Source organism: Neovison vison, chromosome 1, assembly GCF_020171115.1.
Source record: "Neovison vison isolate M4711 chromosome 1, ASM_NN_V1, whole genome shotgun sequence".
NCBI lineage: Eukaryota > Metazoa > Chordata > Mammalia > Carnivora > Mustelidae > Neogale > Neogale vison.
In genome coordinates, this window is record NC_058091.1 from 68,471,994 (window position 1) to 68,494,717 (window position 22,724).

The window sequence follows — 22,724 nt, forward strand, 5'->3', positions numbered from 1 at the left end:
AAAGAGTCCAAGAGTTTTTTGGACTGGGGTGGACTCATCTGATCAGCTCATTAGTTGTACTTTGAGAGCAGAATGAACCTCTGAATAGCACTGCATACCTGAGTCGATCCGAATATGTACTTTCAGCTGTCTGTTTTCTTGTGCAACGTTCTTTCTTAATGTGTTGTGTAACGTATTTGTGAGAAAATACGAATAGCTGGTAGCAAGCAGGGCTTTACTCTGAAAGTTTCTCCGGGGATACCACATATGAGGATCTGAGCTTATGGAAGGTCTCTAAATTTTAACTATGATTATGTCGTATTTTCCAAAATATGTGGCAATATTTGCCCTCTATCCTGAGTGTGGGTGCGCTGGATACTTTTACAGCTGCAGTCTATGAACGTGCTGTTATATTACCAAACAGAACAGCAACACCAGCTCCAAAAGAAGAAGCTTCGCTTCTGATGAACAAGAACATAGATGTTTTGGAGAAAGTAGTTAGGGTGTCTCTGTGGCTCAGATGGTTAAGCGACTGCCTTCAGCTCAGGTCATGATCCTGGAGTGCCAGGATCAAGTCCCACATTGGGCTCCCTGCTCAGCAGGAATTTTGCTTCTCTCTCTGACCCTCTCCCCTCTCATGCTTTCGGTCTCTCATTTTCTCAAATAAATAAAATCTCAAAAAAAAATAATTAACTGGCCACCAGACAGATATTATGCCCTTGCTTATGGTCGTTGGGGTACTGTAAAGGAAACTTGAAACTTGGAAAGAGTGTGGGTATTTCGGATTTATGAAGAGCCTTTTTTGCTGTCACTTGTTTTGAACAGGGTGCATAGATCACTGTTACTCCAGAAGATGGAATTTATGCGTGGGTCTTCACAAGAGAGACCATTTACCCCTATCTGGAAGATATCCCAGACCCTGAAGTGAACTGGATTCCATGTAGCAATTCCCCAGAGGTAATGTCATTACCCTTTGATTTTTGAACCAAAACTCGTGATACTGTAAAATACATATAACAAATCCATTAAGCTTGACTAGTTTTCTTGCTGGTAATCAATCTACGGCTCTGGACTTACAAGCCTCTAATGCCTCATAATATGTACCATCTGACATGACGTGAGACGATGATGCTTGATTGGTTATTTATTATAGTCTTCTTAATGAACAGTAGGTGCATATAGAGTTTTTAAAATGTGCTTAATTGAAATGAAATGAAATGAAATTCAATAAAATGAAAAAGTTGTAATATCTGGGACCTCTGATCCCAGATAAAGGAAGTTCACCCATAAACACTTGCCTCCTTTGCAAGAATGGTAAAAAAGATAAATGAGCTTATGTTTCCAAAGAGCTTCAAAGCTCTATCACTATCATGTGCAATGTGATCAGTAGGGTGAGTGGGAATTGTGAGACCACAACGCACCACCTCCTAGTTGAGTGATGTTTAGCAGATACCTATGCACTTGACCTCTCTGTTTCTTTATCCATTAAACGGAGATAGTAGACAAGACTGTCAAGTGAAGTAATACACATAGAATCTGAACACTGTTGTGCTGTCACCAACATCAGCTGTCACTGTTACCTCTTTTAAACAAAAAGAACTGGATCTGAACATTTTTGTTTTCTTGTCTGAGAGATGTAAGTAATTATTATTATTATTTTTTTAAAGATTTTATTTTATTTATTTGAGAGAGAGAGACAGTGAGAGAGAGCATGAGCGAGGAGAAGGTCAGAGAGCAAAGCAGACTCCCCATGGAGCTGGGAGCCTGATGTGGGACTCGATCCCGGGACTCCAGGATCACGCCCTGAGCCGGAGGCAGTCGTCCAACCAACTGCGCCACCCAGGCGTCCCGAGATGTAAGTAATTATTAATAGCTGTAGTTTCAGCATAACTTTCTTAGGGAAAATCTGTATAAAACTTAAAAAGGATCGATGAAGTTACTGTAGGTGCATTTACTTTGTTAAATATTCATATGTAATTCCTTCAACAGGCAAAATCTATGCATTAAAAAGTAATTTAATTTGCAAATTAAATTAGCAAACCTATACACATATGTTCAGAACTATATCTGTTGAGCACACACGCACAAAAGGAACATCTTTAATAATTTTGACATTTGAAATTGACTGGGCAGTCAAGTCCCGTGCTGCAACATGGGAGCTCTACTGTGTGAGTCAGTCTCGCCCCAGGATTTTCATCTTTGGAAAAATATTCTCTGAGTGTTGCAAAGTCTGTGTTTACAGTAACCAGGTAACTATAATCCAATGTTTATTTTTCTTTTTTTTTTTAAGGATTTTATTTATTTGACAGAGATCACAAGTAGGCAGAGAGGCAGGCAGAGAGAGAGAGAGGAGGAAGCAGGCTCCCTGCTGAGCAGAGAGCCCGATGCGGGCCTCGATCCCAGGACCCTGAGATCATGACCTGAGCCGAAGGCAGCAGCTTAACCCACTGAGCCACCCAGGCGCCCAATCCAATGTTTATTTGATTTTAAGTTTTTTTTCCAGAGCAGGAAGGACTCATTATTTGCAATAATTCAAGAGGCTGATACTAAAATTCACTCTATTTTCCTGGGCTGATAAAACTGACTTTCTTAGGGCAAAGATGTCCCGAAGCCTACTAATTAATCTCAGATGAATTATTTTAAGTTGGAAGGTAGGTGACCAATGAAATTTTAACTTATTAGCGTCTTGCAGACATTTATTCAAATGGTAAGCTTTCAACTCTGAGTTATAAAAGAAGAAATCCAATATTTAATATAATTGTAATATTGGTTAAAAAAAGCCACCATTTCTTCCCTACTAATATTTATCTCTAAGGGAGATATTAGAGGGCCACATGCCCATCCCTGTGTATTTAAATACTATCATTTAGAATATTGACATGTCCTATACATCCTTGAGCTTTACCCTTGAGAAACTAACAGGAGAAATACCTTAATTATTTATCAGAAAGAAAGAAAGACATGTGGTAGTTTTATTGAAGGTCTTAGTGAATGTCAGCATTAACAGTATTGCCCTCTTTTTCCTAAGGGCGGGAAAGAAAAGAAATGGTCTGAAGCAATAGTCATAAATCTGTCCTTTGTATTTAAAGATTAGCTCAACATGAACTGTAGAGGAGCTGAGAGATGATGGAGAGAACCAACCGGCTTCTAAAGGCAGTGAACCCATCAGTTTCCTGGGTTGTCTTCTTGTAGTTACAGAATCCATATTGTCCATTATTTTTTTTTTTAAAGAGTTTTTTTTTTTTAAGATTTTATTTATTTATTTGACAGAGCGAGATCACAAGCAGACAGAGAGGCAGGCAGAGAGAGAGGAGGAAGCAGGCTCCCTGCTGAGCAGAGAGCCCAATGCGGGCCTCGATCCCAGCACCCTGAGATCATGACCTGAGCCGAAGGCAGCGGCTTAACCCACTGAGCCACCCAGGCGCCCTGTCCATTATTTTTTTATTGAGTACCTACTTGGTTCCAGGAACTGTACCTGGTACACTATACATATTATCCCATTCAATATATGTGGCAGGTGTAACTATTTCCATTTTAAATATCAGGGGAAGAAAGGAGGCTTAAGGTCTCATATTCATAATTAGCATGGCAGAAATTCAAGCACAGTTAATTTCCATTTGAGCCCTGTAACTTAATAGACTCTGAGTGCCTGGATGTGCCATATTATATTTGAAATTACCAGTGACCAGTGAATCCACTCCTTTGACAGAATGCTCTGGATGCTAAATTTTTTATTTTTTTCCTGCATATCTATCTTTATAACTTTAATATTTCTTCTGCCTTTATTTTATGTTCATACATATGACTCAGTCCTTCAGATTAGAGCCTTTCAGATATTTGAAACCACCTATCATTCCACCCATTTCATCACCTTAATCCCTTATTTCTCAGATAATGCCCCCAGTGTGGATGGATTTGACACTACTTTGAGAAGCAATTTCATAGTATGTATTTATCTTGGGGCTTTTCATGAGCACCCTCTAAGGCAGGAAGGAAGCTTTTATGTTGTACTGACAGAAGAGGAAACTGAGCCTGCATAATGAAGCCCTTTTCTTTCTCTTTTCCTCCCTCCCTTCCTTCCTTTCTACCTCCCTTCTTTCCTGAAATATTTTGAGTACATAATGCTGCGTTTGTTCTCTATGGAATATAATTGACATAATATTTATTGCTTCCTAGTAAAACTATGACTTGAATTATAAAAAAGATCCTCCTCATTAGAAGAGTATGTTGAGTGCCTGGGTGGCTCAGTCCACTGGGCATCTGACTCTTGGTTTCCGCTCAGGTCATCATCTTGTGGTCATGGGATCAAGCCCTGAGTTGGGTTCTGTGCTCAGCAGGGAGTCTGCCTGAGATTTTCTCTCTCCTCTCCCTCTGCCCCTCCCCTTGCTCTCTCTCTCTCTCAAATAAATAAGTAAAATCTTGAAGAAGAAGGAGGAGGAGGAGGAGGAGGAGGAGAGTGTGTTCTATTTCAACTCCTTCATTTAACTGTCTGCAAGCACTTTATGAGAGAAAGCATTGCTTCTCTTCTTTTTCCTCTTCATCCACCTTCTTTCCTGTGCTTCAGTCTCACAAGGCAGTTGAGAGTCTGGTACATTAAAATAGATTAGCTTTTAGGGGGCCTGGGCAAATCAGGTGAAGGAGTGAGAGGTACAGGCTTCCAGCTGTGGAGTGAATAAGTCATGGAATAAAGGCACAGCATAGGGGATGTAGTCAGTGGTATGGTGATAGTGGTGTATGGTGCCCAATGCAGCTGCACTGGTGGTGAACACAGCATGGTGTATAGAGTTGTCCCACCGTTATTTTCTACATGTAAAACCAATGTAACATTGTGTGTCAATTATACTTTAAAAAAATAAACAAAATAAAAGAGATCAGTTTTCATAAAGATGAAGATTATGTTGCTTGTGAAATGTTAGATCTTTTCTGATTAGGTTCTTAACCTAGAGCTTGTGTTCTAACTAACAGGCAAATAAAGTGCCATTTTGGAAGATTAGAAATCACTAAAATATAGTAAGCTTGAGGCAATATGTATTAAGTTAGGTTTGGCTATACCCCGGTGCAACAAAGTCTCAACTGTCTGGCTAAGGACAACTCTATCTACATTGTAGCAAATACTGGGGCAGGAAGTCCTACAGTGCCAGTGACCCTCAGTGTCCTCATGGTGGTTGTTACCAATACAACCACTGATGTGGTGTTTGATTCTGAGGGTGGGCTGGTGGCACGCTATTGTAAGGTGAGAATTTCTTCATTTGCTTATCTGTGGGATATGGTATGTATATATACTCTTCTGTTGAATGTGGGTGAAACAACTATAATGAATGAATTTCTTAATTATTATGTTTTAGTTGAACAGGGAGTTTTATTTACCTTGGTCTCATATAAGGGTTCTGAGTTTGAATTAATTATTAAACAGAATATGACAGAATATTGAAACAATGGGATAATATCCTCACAACAATTTTAATAGTCTCTGAGAAAGAAGGCGAAATGTAGTTTCATCCACGATTTAATACCAAGGTTAGTTTTCTGGCACAGTTTGTTAATATTTTACTAAGCTGTAGTCAGTCATTCATTCCATTAGGGCTTGTCTTTTCTTCTCTCTCTTTTTAAAATTCAAGTAAGTTCTATGCCCAGCATGGAGCTTGAACTCATGACCTAGAGATCAAGAGCCATATGCTCTACCAACTGAGCCAGCCAGGTACCCCCATTAGGACAGTTTTTATTGCAACAATAGAAAACTCCAAACAAAATTTACTTAAAAACACTCCATGTAATTTCCTTATGTATCTGAAAAACTCTAAAACATACGAAGGGTGGGTCTAGTTTCAGATGTAGTCTATCCCTCAGAGGCTTTAAAGATGTCAGCTGTTCCTCTAGCTCTCTTAGCCTGTCCTCCAGCTCTTACTCAGACTGTCTTTTAGAGGCCACATAGTGCCCAACACAGAGCTTACATTCTGTAGCAGCAAAATTGAGAGGAAGAGCGCATTTCTTACTCTTAGAACACTGGCGAAAGGCTCATCACACCATGAGTCCAGTTAGGCTTTCTGCCGTCCTTGAGCTGATCACTGCAGGAGGGAGGATCATCTACCCCCAGATGGAGCAGGGAGGAGTCAGCTATCCTCTCTGAAGGGGAGGACATGTTGCCAGAATATGTGTAAGTACACATTGAGCCTAATCAAAATCTGAGCAAATACTCCTGAGTCCAGGCAAAGTGGAATTTGGAAACCATAATCAAGCTGGGAAAATCACAAATGGCTTACTGCTTAGCAAGGTTTCGCTATGACATTGTCTAAATTCACTTTAAATTTAAATGTCCTTCATTTATATAAACTTAGCAGTATCATAGGGAGATACGGCAAAGTTAAACTTACTAACAAGAAGTAGACTTCACGCTGCCAGTGCTGTTGGTATTTAAAGAATATACCAATAAAAAATCTGAAATTTGTAAGGTTCAAAATTTCAACCTGTGATGTTAAGACAGAAATATTCACTTTTTGAATATCATTTGTAGATATGATTTCATTCGTTAGTTGAGGGAAACTGGTTTTTGATCAATATCATGGTAATAAAACTCGCAGTGGTGGCTGGGTGTGATTCATACAAATCTTTTGTGTAATTGTTTTAAATATGCACATCAGCATGAAGGGGGAAAACTTTATGGATACAGAGCACCTCTATTTGGCAGTTTTCTTACTAATTTTCCCCTTCTTTGCTTTTTGTTAACAGTACAATCTTTTTGCACCTGAAATTCAATTTGATTTCTCCAAGATCCAGAATTTGTGACTTTTAACCCTCCCTTTGGGAAGGCTGGCATTTTCATCAGCTTTGACATGTTCCCCATGACCTGGCTATTGTAGTAGTGGTTGATCTTCATGTTGACAGCGTTCTCTACCCTGTGGCATGGTACAATACACTGCGCCTTCTCTCAGCTGTTCCCTTCCACTCTGCATGGGCCAGAGCCATGAGATTCAACCTCCTTGCTGTGAATACCCATAACACCAGTGTGCACATGACAGGTAGTTCACACCCATCCCGAGCCCGCTGGCCATTACAGTCTCAGGAAATCTTCATTGATTTTCAAGCCACATTTTTCTTTAATAATGCTTTTATGAGCTTTAGTGTCACAAAATTAATAATAGCATGGATTTCTGTACTGACATTATTTAAAGAACATTATCCCTGAGTACAGAAGGAGGTGGATGTTATTATCTCAATTTCATATGAGGGAAAATTGGAATTAAAGAAAAGTCAAGGGGTGCCTGGGTGGCTCAGATGATAAGGCATCTGTGTTTTGGCTCGGGTCATGATCCCAGGGTCCCTGGATGGAGTCCTGTATCAGGCTCCATGCTCAGCAGGGAGCCTGCTTCTCCCTGTGCCTCAGCCTCTCTCTCTCTCTCTTTCTCTCTGTCTCTCATAAATAAATAAATAAAATATTAAAAAAAAAAAGAAAAGTCAAGTGACACAAACAAAAGGAAACAAAACAACACAAAAAACCAAGGCCAGATTTAAAGAACTTAGCAGCAAGCATCCATTAGTCATATTGAAATATATCTTGTTGAGGCGATAAAATCAATTTAAACTTAAGCAGATCTTTAGAATTTATCCTTCATAGCATCTGCGTTCGAGGTAAGGCAGGCTCCTCTCTTGACTGCTTGGTTACTTGTTGATCCAGTGGAAGAAACTTAACCACAAATAAAGACAGGTCGGTGGGGAGCTAAAATTATTCTTTGTATTTGGGGAGTTTTCTAATTGTTAAGTTGGCTGAAAAGGGGGTAGTTTACATAAAAAAGACAAGCCACCCAAGTCAATTGATAATTTCAGATCATTATGGGGGGTGCAGAGTCAAATTGGAACTATGCCAGTGTAACAAGCTATCTCCTTGATTATCCTGAAAGTGCTTACAGTTTGATAAAGTTGTACCTATTTTCTAATGAAAATGATTCGATTTATTTGAGACCATGCAAAATTTGGAACCAGTATTTGTGTGACTTTACGTTCACTTCTGTAGGGAGTGGAATCTGCTCCCAGGAAGTAGTCCAAGTGTATCGCTATGACATGGAAACAGAGAGTTGGCCAGCTGACTTCAGTATTGAAGTCCCAGCTGCCAAATGAACCCACCTACCCAGAGGCTGTGGATTGGAGCGCTTATGCCAGAAGCTTCAAGCCTTTCTTGTCCCAGCAGTCAGATTTTCCAGGAATGACTTATTTTGATGAGCTCACCTTCACTGAGCTTAAGAGAAACAAGGGACAGTACACAGTTTGTCAGAAAGTCCTGTGCTGTCACTTAACTTACAAGATGTCTAAGAAGTGAACACACAAGATATATGTTATTAGGGGCTGTTGATGGATTGCACATGAAGATCAATATTACTTGAGGGAAAAAATGCTTCAGTGTATTAGAATGGATATTTTTATTTATTAGTTTTTTCTTTTTCTTCTTCTTCTTTTTTTAACTAGACCATCACTGCATTTCTTTAAAAATTGTGCTGGATTCAATTAGTTGGTATAATGCTAACATTGATTACTGAAGTTTTTCCCCCAGAATGCCTTACTTGTTTAGCTTTAGCAAAAACAGAATTAGTTTTCTTGGCTGCAAGCGAAAACACAAAGCAGATTGATCCATTCTTGGCCATCCAGACTCAGGAAGTTTAAAAGGCTGCAACTTCCGTGCTTTCTTGTTTTGTGTCAGGTGGCTTTAGAGCAGTTGTGTTCCAAATGGTCTTCAACGGGAGTCCAGAATAGGAACTTCATTTCCCATCACAAGGCAGTACAGTCAAGATGTGTGAATGATTTATAATAGATTGGTTTTAAACAAATATCTTATTAATAATTTCAAATTAGAATTAGAAATCTTACAGGATTTTTTCCCCATCGGTGCCCCGGGATCTCGGCCATGCTGCTTTGAACAAGGAGGAGGTAGACCAGATGGAGAGATGGGCAGCAAAGCAAGGTTTCCTGAGTGAGAGCAAAGTGATAGAACAAAGCTCCCAAGGAATCAAGGGACCTGAGAGGGTGGGTTGCCACCAGTGTTTCTAAGTCTAGGGGTTTTTATGAGCTTGTTGGCCGGCTGTTTTCATCTTATTAACCCTCCCTGCACCTGTCATCCAATCAGATTTTTTGTCACAGGGGAAAGGGTGGAGGGCTCTTTCCAGGGTTGTATAAAATCCTTTCAAGGGTGGTTTCCTTTTAGGGTGGGGCCCTTCTCCCAGCTTGCCTTCCAACTGTCCTTCATCAGAACTCTCTCTCAGGAGGCGTGGGTGGGAGGCATGGGTGGCTCAGTAGGTTAAGCGTATGAGTTCCGCTCAGATCGTGATCCCAGAGTCCTGGCATCAAGCCCCACAAGGGGCTCCTGCTCAGTGGGGAGTCTGCTTCTCCCTCTCTGTGTGCTGCTCCCCTGCTTTGTGCTCTCTCTCTTTCTCTGACAAATAAACATAATCTTTCAAAAAATAAAAATTTTAAAAAAAGTATCTCTAATTATGAGCAATGGTGCTCTGACTTTTTAAAATCTAGTTTATTGCTTTTCACTTTATTAAAAAAGAGTTAATCTTGACCCACTGAATTGATTTTAGGATTCACTAATGACTATGACCTGCAGTTTGAAAAGACTGCTTCAGAGGTGTAGGGAAGAAAGGCTGACCACACCAAGATGAGCCATTTTAGCATGAAGATTATTGTGAGATAAAAAGAAATCAAAAGTCAGCAGACTCAGAAAAAGCTCTTTATCTCCCCCACAACTGCCTAAGAAGAATTCAGATAGAAGATCTCCTCTGGGAGAAGATCTATCACCGTAGATAACTCTGACTGTGTTGTAACATGAATGAAGAGTGACAGACAGGGAGGAACTGAACCCCTTGCAAGGCCTATTTGAACAAATTATCTCTGTCCCTTGTTTCTGAGTGGCCCTGCAAACATTTGTTTACCAAATGGTTATTCTTTTTTTTCTTCCTCTGAATTGCATTCCATCTCTTTGAAGTCCAAGACCCCTATGCCCTTCTCCTTACTTCAGAATGACATGTGTACCTCATTTCACCTGACTGCCTTTGGAATTTCCACGTCTGTGTGGATTCCCCATAAGTACAAAATTCAATTAGACTTTCTCCTGTTAATCTGTCTCATGTCAACTCAGTTCTTACTCTGACTAGAAGGACCATGAAGGGGACATGAAAGTCTTCCTCCCTGACAGATGCAACTTAACACATTTTCCTCTATTCCTTGAGATTGTGTCTCTTCTGGAGAAAATATTTCCAAGATTTCTGACCACTTCTGTCTCTCCTTTGCTTACATAGATATGCACATTACTGAAGTGTCAAACCGCTGACCTGAGAACTTGTGGGGAGTTTGTGGGGTCAGCTTTCACCATGTTTGAAGAATTCTCCCTTAGTGGCACATTTGCCACATGTTATGTTTTCCACAGATCATTCTCAGTGGAAGTCAACTAGTTCCTGAGAGACATGATGAGGTAGGAGGAATTCAGGATGATAAATTTTTTTGAGCAGATCGGGTAGACTTGGCATCATGAAAATCTTTGAAATTATGAAGCAGTTTTGCAATGCCGTGACTCACATTATATGGCAAAACTTTAAAGGCAAGGGGAACCTATAATATGGAAGCAAAGTTGTGGTTCTAGATGTCTTTTTTTTTTTTTTTTTAAAGATTTTATTTATTTGTCAGAGAGAGAGGGCACAGGCAGGCAGAGGCAGAGGGAGAAGCAGGCTCCATGCTGGACAAGGAGGCAGATGTGGGACTCGATCTCAGGATGTTGGGATCATGACCTGAGCTGAAGCACCTGTTTAACAGACTGAGCCACCCAGGCATCCCAGTTTTAGATGTCTTTAGGCTGTGATGGAAAATTTGGGGTTCATTTTTCTACATAAATGTGGGGTTGAGATCCAAGGCAATAGCAGGGATATGGAGAATTATAAAAAGAAATTACTTGTGGATAATGGCAACTAATGTTCTCTTTATTTGTGTGGTGTAGAAGGCCCAAGTTAAATGCGCCTATAGCTTGCTTTATGGATATGTTATTTTATGAAGTTGTTATAACAGGAGCAATAATGATACTATTTCATGAGTTAAAAGAATTTTTTAATACATCTTTTTAAACCACCTCTGCCATAGTTTACTTGATGCACTTTCACCCAGCTCACTCTCCTATTCGACCTTTAAATCTGGCACGTGGGTCTTCTGACACCAAATCCTGTGTGTGTGTTACTATTTTAGTGAGGTTGTTGGAGAAGAGCTTCTGGGCTGGAAACCAAAGCTCTGCATTGGAGTTAATCCTTTGATTTCTTTGATCAGGTTTCAGGAGATGGATGTCCCAGGAGCCAGAGCGGAGCTTCTGTGCCCGTCTGAGTTCGGGTCCTGTATGGGAGAGTGTTTGAGAAGGGCCCTCCGCACTTAGGGCAAGGACCTGGGAGATGATCGTGAGCCCCTCCCCCCGGCACACTTTCAGGATTGCACTGGCAAAGAAAGGGAGAAAAAACAAAACAAAACAAAACAAAAAACCCGCTTCATGTCTGTTTAGAAGAGCTGTCACAAATTGGCCGAAACAACAAACTTAAAATTTAAAAAGCAGTGGATCTGTCTCACGTGTTTGACATTTTACATATTTGATTTAGCACAGACTCATTTGTGGGAGGTGCTTTTATCCTCCACGGAGAGGCGACATAAGTCTGCATAAGCGTGGGTGTGTATGTGTATTTAAGTGGAACATGTATTTAAATGGAGGGGCGCCTTAGAAAACTTATGTATTAACTATTCTAATGCATGCAAATGTTTTTCTATCATTTGTCAACACACCAGGGTGAACACCAAATATGCAGAGGGTAGTTGATTCTAGCTGACTAAGACACAGTTAGTTGAAAAACAAGGTCCTCTTGTAATTATGAATAACTTTTTAAAAAATTATGAGTAACTTTTTTAACTAGTTAAAAGTGTTGCATTATCTCTTTATTCCACTCTTAAGTTGTACTTGTATGGAAATTAGTTACTTAGAATGGAAATTAAAAAAAAATGATCTCCTTCAGACCACACCCTGTTCCCTTCTGACATTGTTCTATTGTAAAAGAAAGCCTCACCCCGATACTCAGCTTTGTGGCAGTCTGAGCTAGCCAGGGAGCCTCCTTATCAAGGGCCACCCTCTCACCTTTCCCCTAGTCAATGTTGGTGCCTCAGTCCCAGGGTCCTGAGCTCTTTTTCTCTCCATTGGTCACTGATTAACTCTGGGAAGAGATAAACAGGAGGGCAGGGGAGCTCTCGGGTTCATGTGGGAGTGGTTGAGGCTCCCTCGGAGTTGGAGGCACCTTTATCTCACAAAGGATAGGACGATTGCTCTCCTAGACTTTTCCCAGATGTTTATTTCCATTCCATTTAATTGTTCACAGTTCTGGTAGGCTAGAGATATTCTGGTCAGCAGATAGAGCCCTTATCTCTGCTCCCATCAAGTCAGGATTCTCTATCCAGGGGCTATGATACTCAGATCCTAAAAGCCTCATTCATGCTGGTTCTAGGCTTCTTTCCTCTGTCTTCTAGACCGTTGTCTGGTGGCTACATTGGTACCTGGTGGTCCCAGCCTCCTCATCACCCGTCAGCACCCCCAGGCACTGCTACTTCCTCTCTCTAGCCCTGGAAACTGCAGAATCACCTGATCCCGATGGTTTCCCAGCTTAATCACCATGACTAAACAACCAAGCTGCCTCTCTGCAACTTATCTGGATCCTTATCTTTTAACACCGCAAGCTTTTTTATTACTTCTAGCTATCTTATCTCTTGCCCCTCTCGCCTACCCCTCTCATTTTATTTACCATGACTTATATATGAAGACCTCTGACACACCACAATCCCCAGAGCAGTGTCTTCCTACATTCTTTCTTTGGAGAGAGAAGTCATTCTGGCTTCAACTAGTATTTCTGAGGCAGCAGAGTATAATTCACAGGTGAGCAAAAATAATTTTTAAATTTCTTTTCTCTTTATGGGAGCCAGTTCAAGCCAGAGAATAATGGTTAGGGGTAATGTTAAAAAAAAAATTAAAAAGTTTTATTAAGTCCTATGGCAAATCTATAGATACACACATAGGTATTTTTATTCTTACGCTGTACCTGACTGGATCAGTTGGATTAATGTCCATAAGGAAGCCGCAAGTGTGCTAGTCATTAAATATTACTAAGTACCAAGAAGTCAACTGAGTCAATTTAAACATCATGTTGGCTTCGTTTGATGATTCTTGAATCTGACAACATTTTGTCTCTTAAAAAAGTTCCGTTGAGTTTTAGAAAAGGGAAGGTTTTTGAAGGCAGAGAGGGAGTGAAAAAAGAAATTATTATCAAAACAATGCATTATTTTAGGCAAGGTGGCTCTCCTAAGGAGAACTTAAAGATTAATTCCTGGAGTGGGCACCCGGGGAAATTCTAGGTTGGCTGGTTAAAGTCCACATTTCTGGGAGAAGCTGAAGCTGCAGTGAGGTTAGACATTAAGTCTTAGTTGGTTTAGAATAAACAACTCCATTTTGGGCCTGTTGTCGTGTTTTTAACAATTTAATATCTAGGTATATATATATTTATAGCAACCCAGAGACACATTTCTCATCTTTTACCATACAGAACACACAGTGACTCTCACTCAGTTCTGACAACACAATCCCGATGTGTTTCCCACACCATTAATTGTCCGACACTGGCTGTGGGGGGTGGGGGGTCCTATAATTCAGCTCCATTCTGACAATGTGTACCTGGAGAGCGTGTCAGGTCAAACAGGTGAAGGGTCAGTCCCTCAGTCCCACAAAACTGCCCTCTCCCCACTTTAGATCCCAGTTGTGAGCCCAGGTTGTGTCACCCGTGCATCTGACTGCCTGGCTATGGAATAGAGGGTCCAAAGACCCCCCTCTTTCAGTTTGGTTAATTTGCTGTAGGCGCTCACAGAACTCACACATTTTACTGACTGGATTACCAGTGTTAAAAAACAAAAATCGACCTGGTAACTTTGAAGATCCAATTTGTCTTTTTAAATGATCCAGGAATCAGGCAGACAGCATCCCATCTAGCAAGCAGAGGGGAGCTCCCCTGAGCTCAACAAGAGACAGGTTTTTAAAAATTATTATTATTATTTTAATATAATTTTAAAAAATATTTTTTTAAAAGATTTTATTTATTTATTTGTCAGAGAGAGAGAGAGAGAGCACAAGCAGAGGCAGAGGGGAGAGGCAGGCTCCCTGCCAAGCAAGCAGCCTGATGGGGGACTTGATCCCAGGATGCTGGGATCATGATCTGAGCCAAAGTCAGCTGCTTAACCGACTGAGCCACCCAGGCGTCCCAAGAGACAGGTTTTTAAAGGCAGGGAAGGGGTATAAAAAAAAAAGAATGTATTAACAAGGAATGCATTGTTCAGGCAAGGTTGCCCTCTTAAGGGGGAGTAATAGGGACCTATCAGAAAATGTTCTAGAATTGAACATAGGAAATTCATTGTTGACTGGTGAAAGGTTACATTCGTGGGGGTATTACAATTGCATTCAGGTTAAATGTTTAGTCTTGGTTTATTGACTTGGAGCCTTTACCTAAGTAATGCCATTTTGGGCTGGTGGTTTTCTTTCCAACAATCCCCTCCTTTTGATCAGACTTTCAGTTTAACTGAGAGACAAGATCAAAATTTAAGGCATGAATGCCACTCATAGCTACTGCTCTGAGGTTCTTGAAACTTTTGCTGATCCCTTGTGTGGCTTTCACAGATCATGACCTTTGTCTCTGGGATATTTAGAGGTTATGAATTCGGGTTTATATTTTTTAAGTCAGTTATCCTTGGTTCCTTTTCTGATGTGCTGCATTTAAAGCTTTTGAAAGAATATAATGTACCAGGAAGATTATTCTGATTACTATAAGTGAGATAATTCTCATTGTTTGGAGTGGGCTTTGAAGCAGTGGTCCCTAATGCAAAACAAGAATTCTAAGAATTCTTGGGACATTTTTACTACAAAAAGGTGCTTTTATTAAAGCATGGCAACAGAACCCATAGGCAGAAAGAGATGCACTTGTGATTGTGACATGTGATTTTGACTATTTATTTTGGAGTTGGGAGGCAGTAGAGGTAACAAGTCTCTGAAGGGATTTCTGATGTTAAAGAAGACTTAAAGGATCCTGGAAGTCTGGTTGTTGTCAAACTAAGGATGCTTTTAGTCTCGGGCAAAATGGCAAAGTGGGCAAAGCGTTAATATTAAGGCAGCTGTGAGTTCCTTGAGGAATGTCACACTCTGCATGCCCAGGTATTAATCAATGGGCTGCAAGTGGTAGGGAAATTTAATTTTATTTACATTTCCCCTACCTTTGTTCTCCTCCTTGGTCCCTAAGAGCCAATCCAATCAAAATCAAGTAAAAAAGGGAGACCCCATGAAGGGAGTCACTTTGTTAAGCCAAACAGCTTGCTTTGTGAATCGTATATGATTGATTGAGTTTTAACTTCCCTAGAAGTGTTAATCCGGACTAAAGTTGTATCCAACAGATAATCGAGGGCTATTCTATTATCAAGAACAACTTTGGCCAGAGTGCCTAAGGATCCTAGTTGGGCAGCTCTTGCTTCGCAATGGTTTCAAGAATTAAGAAGTTTCCCATCACAGCCTTGTTTATATTTATACCCTTGCCCAGGAAGTAGGAACCTGCCCAAAGGAGTGAATCCTGAATCCTGAAAGCCTCCTGGTAGCTCTTTTCTAACTTGATTATATGAATTCAGGGGAGTCAACCGATGAGGTGGAGGGGCTCAGATTTCATGTTCCTAGTGTGAAATAAATAGTTTGCTTTAAATTCCAGAGGTTACTGTAAGGACCTATTTAGAAACTGTCCTTACTCCCCTTCCCCCCAGGGGATTTACTTGGAGACAAGTCCCGGAAACCAGCTTCAGGTAACAAAGCCCAAATACAAAGGTGGGTCAGGCCAGGTGGAGACATCCGATGGGGGGGGGGAGGGGATGCGTGCTGTCTCCCTGGTTACCAAGGAGCATGGGCCCCGCCCTTTGGGAGCCTTTTGGGCACCAATCCCAATCAAGGTGTAATAGGTTGGTTCAAAAGTCTACTAGGGTAAATTGTAACTCAATTGGTCACCTAGCATCACTCACTGTGAGTTTCCTCACAGTGGAGTTTTCTGTGTGTGTTACAATCTCATTGGCCACCTGTGCGTGGCCAGGCCTGACTGCATGGCCTTTGTCCTTAAAAGCTAGTCTGTGAAACAGAGAAGGGTCGCCCTCTCTTGTGAGAGGTGCGGCCCCAAACGTTCGGTTAGATTCTTGATGCTTGGCGTGAAATAAAGCTTTGCTTAACCTTCGCTTTGTATCAGTCTGGCTCCTTTAATCACAGACCCATTATTGGGGCATAACATATGGGGGCTCTGTCCGGGATTAAACGACGAGAACTGAGCCAACATCAGAATTTCTGGGCAAAGCCTCGAGGTAAGATCTCACAGATATTACTCTGTGGGATCCGCCGATTTCCAGGTGCTCTGTGAGATCGGTTGGTCTGTCTGGGTGGAGCTCCAGATATAGCCCACCAGGGTGAAACTGGACGCGGCCATGCTCCCCAGGGCTGGAGAGGATGCGGGTGATAAGGGAGCAGGAGGCTGGCTGAGGACAGAGCAAAAGCTGGCACCTTGCACCCCCCTCTCCACCTGCTCCCCTCCGTAATATGTGTGGCATTCCTCAGGCACCCCTGACTGCCTTAAAACGATAAATAGTTAACTTGCAGAGATCACAATCCTGCAGAACAGGAATCTCCCTTGCTCTACAGGTGTCCTAGAGATCTACAAACAGGGAGGTTACCTTATCAATAGCACAAATTTCCAGAGGCAAATAACTCTCAGTTTCTGAAGCCCTAATGTCTCCTCCCCTACCATAAACTGGAGGAGGCTGAGGTAGAAGGGAATGTAAATGATAGCAGGATCATAACACCCCACCAAGAATCTCCCAACTATCTTGATGTTAATGGCTGACCTAAAGACGACATTGATGAAGCCACAAGGGCAAGACCTCCTCCTGGCACCCTGTAGGCCCTCTTTAACATATGAAAACTCCGTTGAAACCTCCCTTCTCCTCACCTCCCCCCCCCACCGCAAGGTATATAACCTGCCATCCCTCACAACCCGGGGCAGCAGCCTTTCCTAACCGTGGGTCCTCTCTCCGTGCTTTAATAAACCACCATTTTGCACCAAAGATGTCTCAAGAATTCTTTCTTGGTCATCGGCTCCGGACCTCAGCCCACCGAACCTCACCTAGGTTCTAGAACTTCATCACGGGGATGCCCCTTCCCTCCACTGGTAGATAGCCAGGGGGTTCGAGTCCCCATAGGCGGTCACCTAGGCAGCCAGGGGGTTCGAGTCCCCCTGGACGGCCAGAAGATGAAAAAGTCCCCACCGGTGGCAGGTTCTGGGTAAGATCTGCTGGGCCTGCAGTAGTCTTTGTCTTGTCTTTTTGTTGTCTGCTGTGCTGTTTGTTGTGTTTGAAGGAATGGGGCAAACAGAGTAAGGGAACTCTGACTTTCAAATGGCTATAACTGGAGCCAGCTGGGGTTAGTCTAACTCGAGACAGAGACTTTAAGGAATATTCCCAAGCAGCTGCCGAAACAACTTTGTTTCGGGGACATTCCTTGCCCTCTCTGGCCCGGCGGAGACTGCCCAGCCCCTTCCCTTTGCTGGCGGGAAAGCATGGTGTGTGCTCCTCTCTTGGAGCTGATGAGCCCTAGAACTGGGAACCTTTTCTCTGCCTTCTGGTGGCACTTTTTTCTGTTCTTCACTGCCGGGAAACAAGAAGAGCGCCCCTGGACCTAACACCCCCCCACTCCGGATCTTCCCACCCGGGTCTCTGGTAAACATTCGAAGTGGAGTGGGCCCAGGTGGATCGTAAATCAGTATAGGAACTAAGTTAAGCTTGTTGGGTTAAGTAGGATAAACATGTCTTTTGAGTTAACAGTAGTAAATGTGAAACTTAAAACGTTTTTACTTAAGGTAAAAAAAAAAATCTTTAAAATCTGTATTGAAATCTGTTAGCAAAGAGATGACTAAACTATGGTTGTCTGTCTCCGAGTTTCAATGCGTAATTGTTAAAGTAGCTTTCAAAGTCTTTGCTAACCTGAAACTTGAACCAAATGGAGTATAATGCTAGAGTTCTGGTTGCTGGAACTAGGTTTGTGCTTTGGAAATCTGTTGGTAAACATGTTTTGTTCTTAACTGATTGATAAATTTGCCATCTAAAGAATTCTGTTGTAACAGTTCACAAGTGGTTTATATTTAATCTTCAGTAGAGGTTCAGGTATTTCTAAGAGTACAAAATTCTGCTAAGTGTAATTAAGACTGATGGAAATAAGGGAAACAACTCTGTAGAAAAGTAGGAAATAGGTAAAAAGGAGAGAAAAGTACCAGATGCCTGATCCTGTTTGAATAAGAAAGAAAAACCAGCCTGGGGCCACTGTTTGGGCTACATCCGTTCCTGCAGAATGGAAGGGGAGACCTGGTGGGGGGAGGTGTCCATCCTGTTTGAATCTGAAGAGTCCCTAACTGTGTGAATTGTCTGTGTGGCTCGACCGCTTCGGCTACGGAGTCTGAGTGGGCTGCACCCGGAGTCTCGCGGGGCGTCATACGGCATGACGGTCATCTACTCCACGAAGTAGCCTGGTCCGGGGTTTATACGGACAGACCTTAGTTAAGATGCTCCTAAGTTCCCCAGAGGGACGCGAGCAGGACAGCATCTGAAAGATCCCCCTCCCTTTGTCTGCGACATCTTTCACGATGGGAGGGAAACCCAGAAAACTCATACCTTAAGGATGCACACTTAAAAATAAACAAAGGAAAGACACTGGTATAGAAAAGCTGGTTTTCTCTCTGTTTAAAAGGACAAAGTTTTCCTCGGTTAATTGAAATGTAAATGGTTTCTCTTTGCCTGCTGAGAGTTGTAAATGAGATCTCTTTGGCTCCTAAGGCTTCCTTGATATGCTAAGTCACTGATAAACCTTGGGTTGCATTTGGGTAAATGCTGTAATTATTCTAGAGGTTCTATACATTTCCTAAAATTTTAATGTCTTGATAAGGGTCATCATTTGATATTTAACTATATCTGTTCTGAGTTTTTTCTTTTGTAATTGTTTTAGTTCTCTTGTAAGATGAGTTCCGCCTTAAAGGAAATTCATATGGGAAGACTTTCAGGACAAATACAGGCCTTTGATATGTTAAAATCCTGGGAACTGAAATGGGTAAAGATTTCTGGAGGTAAGGGCTACATTCAGACTAAACCAGAATTAGTAATATGGGACTAGATAAACTGAAAGGTTGTAATGTTGTGTCTCTTCATGTTTTAGAAACATTACTAGTTCTGTAATGTTTGCTCCTCTAAACTAGGGAAACTTTTTAAGTTACCTGTGACTTATAAGAGATGTAAAGGTGTTCATTTGTAAACGAATCGAGGCATTCAACTTTTTCTATCTGAACCCTCTGAAACTAAAAGGGCTCAATAAGTTCTTCCTTGGCAATCAGTCATTTGCATAAGTTCAATAAGAATCTGTTCTCCTTGTAACAGGACAGCATTGGACACTGGTTATTTTACCAAGGCTTTGACTGGAACGTCATATTTGAAGAGACTCAGATATGGCCAGCTTAAAGGAACTAAGGTTGACTTTGTAAAACCTGGAGCCGTAAAGCCCTTTGGAACTGTTGGCCTCATACTTTGCTTACAGAGTTCCCAGCAGCTTCACCAGGTGAGTAAAGAATGTCACTCCCTGGTAGGAGGAGGAGCCTCAGATTACATTGGGCACCTCAGGAATTTGCCCAAATAAACAGGTATTGCAGGCATGTCTGATGGCAAGTACGTGGCTTGGCTTCTGGCCTGGAGAGGCTACTAAAAGTTCAACCTAGAGATTCCTTATAAAAAGTTCCAGCAAAGCAGATTCTAAAAGATCTACATGATCACACTTACTGTTCTTGCTGAGCTTATGTAAACAATTAGGCCAAGTTTGTTAAAACTGGACTTGTTTTTCAAACAAGTTAGTCCTGATTTGGCTATCTCTGGAAATGAGGGTTATTTTAGAGAGGAAAAATTATGTTTTAATAACATGACTTTATGGGTGTTAAATCCTAGATTAGATTGTTACTAAATGTTTGTTTACCTAAGCTAGACAACTTAAGGTAAACTTCAGAGAAGTTGGATGATAACTTGTGTAGGCGATCTTGCCTTTGCCAGTCAGTCAGCTCTGGATATAAGGGAGAAACTTATATTTGGAATTGAGGAATTTAAAAGGAAGAATCTGACTTGAGTTAGTGGGAATAGTAGAAATAGCCGCTGAGGACTAGGGGTCTTGCTTGCAGGGGATGAGAGCTTTCTTACAGACTCTGCAGGAAAAAGGTATTGGATGTCAGCAATGAAAACACAGCTTTGTAAGAGCCACACCACTTACTTAGGCTTTGGTCTCCATGAGGGAGTTTCTTGGGACGTTGGGCTACCATGGTTGGTGGAGATGGCGTGACCTCTATGAACTAAGGGAGGACTCCCTATGGTAGAGTGGACTAAATTAGACTATAAAGGAGAATGGACTAAGACTAGAAGAAAATTAGTAAGCCAGATACATCAGGGCACTCATTTGGGGACACGCAAGTTTAAAGAGCTTACGGGCAAGCAGTTCCTAGGTTTCTAAATTAGGGCGTATGGCTCAAGATATGGTTGATGTGTTCAATGTCAGGCGGTAAATGCGGAAAGAACTAGAATGGGAAGAGGGAAAAGAGAAAGAGGTTGCTATAGCAGAAAGGACTGCTCGGTCTGTACTCCAGTCACTGCAGGCATTAAGTCTGTCTTAAAAGAGCCCATACAGGGATCCGGACTGCCCACACTGGGACAGAATCGGAGGTGGAGCCACATCCTCGCCAACCCCAGGGACTTAGTTCGGATGCGCTGCTGCCAAGTGGGAGGCTTGGAGCCTCGCTGGAAGGGACAGTTTACTGTCATTCTGACCACCCCCATGGCAATAAAAGTAGACGGCGTCAGGACCTGGATTCATGTGGGCCACGTCAAACGAGCCGAGGACGAGAACGCCCCCCAGAGGTGGATGCCGCTGCCAATGGACCCTGCCAATCATGGACTAAAACTAAGACTCAAAAAAAACAATGAGTTCGTTAAATTCATTGTTGGCCCTGTTGTTAAGATATAGGTGGGAGGTATAAGCAATTGCGAATAAAAAAGGGGGGCCTTAACGTACTGTTTCTAGCAGCCATTAAAAGGAGGGTATAGAACTAGCTAAAAAGTCAAAGATTTGACTAGTCTCCAAAGAAAAGGGGGGAATGTAAGGACCTATTTAGAAACTGTCCCTACTCCCCTTCCCCCCCAGGGGATTTACTTGGAGACAAGTCCGGGAAACCAGCTTCAGGTAACAAAGCCCAGATACAAAGGAAGGTCAGGCCCGGTGGAGACATCCGATAGGTGGGGGGATACATACTGTCTCCCTGGTTACCAAGGAGTATGGGCCCCACCCTTTGGGCGCCAATCCCAATCAAGGTATAATAGGCTGGTTCAAATGTCTACTTGGGTAGATTGTAACTCAATTGGCCACCTAGCATCGCTGTGGAGTTTCCTGTGTGTGTTACAATCTCATTGGCCACCTGTGTGTGGCCAGGCCTGACCACATGCTAGTCTGTGAAACAGAGAAGGGTCACCCTCTCTTGTGAGAGGTGCGGCCCCGAACGTTTGGTTAGATTCTTGATGCTTGGCGCGAAATAAAGCTTTGCTTGACCTTCGCTTTGTATCAGTCTCGCTCCTTTAATCACGGATCCATTATTGGGGCATAACAGTTACCCATCTTAGCAATGGCCTGGAAGATAAAGATGAGGGGGTAACCTTTCCAGGCCAATGCCAGAGTGAAGGAAGGGAAAAGAAGAAGGGGTTTCAGTGTTTGGTTTAAGTAGGAAGTCTTGATCTGGCTTCTTGGCCAGAGCAGTATACCTCAGTGTCAGCTACTTCTCTTCCTTGTCAGTTTGATTCGGAGGTCTCCAGTGTCTGCACAGTACCAGGTGTCAGGTGGAGTCTTTTTTTACCTGTGCGACATGTACCCAAGGCTGAATACATTCTAGTTTTGCAGCAGTGTTAGTGGTCAGGAACACTTGGTAAGGTTCTTTCCAGAGGGGCTTGAGGTCTTCTCTGATGATGTGTTCAGAATACTTGGTCACCAAGCCCTAAATTGTGATAAACAAGATCCTTTGAAATGGCACCTGGGAAGGCTTCTCCAACCCATTGATGACAGGCTTGAGCATAAGGCATTAGAGACTTACAGTAGTGGTCATCCTAGCACGAGACAAGGGATCAGCAGGAGGTTATATTTGATAGAATTCCAGGTCGGCAAGGTTTTCATTAAGGCCCATATGATTCAACCAGTGAAGTGGGTGCCTTGATCACTGGAGATTATAGGAGATACATTTCAAGTGGGAATCACATTTTTTAGTAGGTCCCCTCCCACTGTGAGAGCATTGGTTTTGTGGTAGAAAAAGTCTTCAACCCATCTGGAAAATATGCATACAGTAACAAGGACATACTGATAACCCATACTTAGTGACAATTGAATGAGGTCTAGCTGCAGGTAGGTGTTCAAAGGGTCTACAGCGAGGAGGTTTGAGGACACTGGAGACAAAAATCAGTTTTTCCGGATTATGGATCTGACAAATGTTACTGGCAGACTGGTTTTTTTGTTTTGTTTTGTTTTGTTTTCAGTTTCATAGAAGTTTCTCCACGAATGGCTATAACTCATT

General features: G+C 42.0%; 1 protein-coding gene and 1 pseudogene across 3 annotated transcripts in view; both read left to right on the forward strand.

The window, feature by feature from the left end:
- Positions 1–286: 286 nt before the first annotated feature.
- LOC122899063 lies at positions 287–11,400 on the forward strand (annotated as a pseudogene).
- A 1,418-nt stretch (positions 11,401–12,818) lies between these two features.
- The window catches only part of VNN1 (vanin 1), a 54,089-nt gene continuing 44,183 nt past the window's right edge, over positions 12,819–22,724 (forward strand). Inside the window, exon 1 of one of the 3 annotated variants that reach the window (XM_044248657.1) lies at positions 12,819–12,913. The gene's annotated coding sequence lies outside the window, so the exon portion shown is untranslated. Of the gene's footprint in view, positions 12,914–17,308; positions 17,378–19,672; positions 19,694–22,724 lie in introns of those variants that run through there. The other 2 variants (XM_044248667.1, XM_044248697.1) reach the window with 2 other exon arrangements.